General features: G+C 35.2%; 1 pseudogene; it reads right to left on the bottom strand.

Annotated features, from left to right (window-relative positions):
• Positions 1 to 360: 360 nt before the first annotated feature.
• Positions 361 to 479, bottom strand: LOC120591392 (uncharacterized; annotated as a pseudogene).
• Between the last annotated feature and the right edge of the window lie 1394 nt (positions 480 to 1873).

Genomic DNA, 1873 nt, shown 5'->3' with positions numbered 1-1873 from the left:
CCTTGTTGAGAGTGTCTTGCTTTTTATGTCACTGGTCAAGTGACTACTAAAACAAAAGTGAACCAAACTAAAGTAAGTGAACACTATGTTAAATGTCAATCACTATAAGCTAACAATTATGTCATATACCTGGGTTCTGTTTTGAACGTTTCATTTTTTCTAATCTTGAAGAAATCTCTGCTACACACTAATTCCTTAAACTTTCACATTTTTGTCCATTGAATGGCCTACCACTAAATGTTTAATACATGCTTTTTCCTGAGAGAGAATTTTTTTTTTTTTTAGGTGAGGGAACCCTTGGTTGACCTTGCAAATTGCAAGGACCTTGTCAGCTTATAATCCCTTATTTTTTATTTTTCACTCCTACAGCACCTGGTCTTCCTAGGTAGTCTCCCATCCAAGTACTAATCAGTCCCAACCCTGCTTAACTTCTGAGATCAGATGGGATCGGGCTTGTTCAGGGTGGCATGGCTGTAGAGAATTTTAAAGGGATCTATGATTCAATTATGTAAAACCACAACAGACACACACACACACGCACACATGGAAAAAGACAGTCAATTGAAGAATAGTTCATAGTTCATAATTAATAATTAGTCAATAAGTATGTCTTAATCAGTTCGACCTGCTATAACAAATAACCATAGACTGGTAGCTTAAACACCATTCTGGGAAGTCCAAAATCGAGGTGTCCAGTGAGAGCTCACTTCCTGGTTTGCAGATGGTTCTCACTGTATTCCCCACATGGCAGAGAGTAGAGACAGGAAGCAAGCTCTCTAGAGTTTCTTATGAAAGAACTAAACCCATCACAACGGTTCTACCCTCATGACCTAATTACCTCCCTCAGGCCCCATCTCCAAATACCACCATATTGGGGATTAGAATTTCAATATAATTTTTGAGGAGATAAATATTCACTCCATAGCAGATTACTTACCTATTAAGTGAGCTTTATGGTAAAGACAGTTAACTTTCTCATATAGCATTTCAATAAGACTCATGAGTTTTAGTTTCCTTGTCTTTTAAAAGAAATACTAATGCCAACCTAATCAGTAGTTGTGAAGTTTAAGTTATGTGCCTAAATCTACAAGGCCAGAAAGTGGCAAAATTGATACTTAATTGTACATAATTTGAATTACGATGGTTTGACTTTACAGGTGGTGTGAAATTGATATGCATAATAAATTACATGAGATATTCAACACTTTTATTATAAAACAGGCAGTGTGTTAGATGATTTTGCCCAACTGCGGGCTCATGTAAGTGTTCTAAACATGTTTATGATAGGCTAGGCTAAGCTATGGTATTCAGTAGGCTAGATGTATAAAATGCATTTTCGACTTACAATATTTTCAACATACAATGGGTTTATCGGATGTAAGTCAATGAGCATCTGTACAGATATCATAGATGTTCCCTAATACCAAGGAAACTTCTAAAAGTCAGCATTTATACATGAAATGATGTGCATACATAGGATATTTTAAGGATGGGGATACTACATGGCTCACCAGGAGTAAAGACAGGGAGTATACAGAAACAATGTCTAAAAGTAGTTACTATTTTGACAGCGTATGTTCAGAGATATATCCCATTAGGTAGAATTGTTAAATTCTATGTTGAATATTTTTAGTCATAGTTAATAAATCAGCTCTGCATGATAGGTTTACTTTTAGCTACAAAATAATGGAGAACAGACAGAACATAGCACAGAATTAATTTATTGAGCAGGAAAGACAGTAGAAGAATTAATAAGCTGGAGATAATATCAAAAAAAAAGTTCATTTTGGAGTGATAATGAGCTTTTGCATTAATAAATTCTTATAATCAGGGAAACCGAATGACTGAATGTCTAAGGTTAAATGTCTGGGAG

Source organism: Pteropus medius, unplaced genomic scaffold (assembly GCF_902729225.1).
Source record: "Pteropus medius unplaced genomic scaffold, Ma_sr-lr_union100, whole genome shotgun sequence".
Taxonomy (NCBI): Eukaryota; Metazoa; Chordata; class Mammalia; order Chiroptera; family Pteropodidae; genus Pteropus; species Pteropus medius.
Note: the sequence above shows the minus strand (reverse complement) of the source record. Positions and strands in the feature narration are given on the sequence as shown.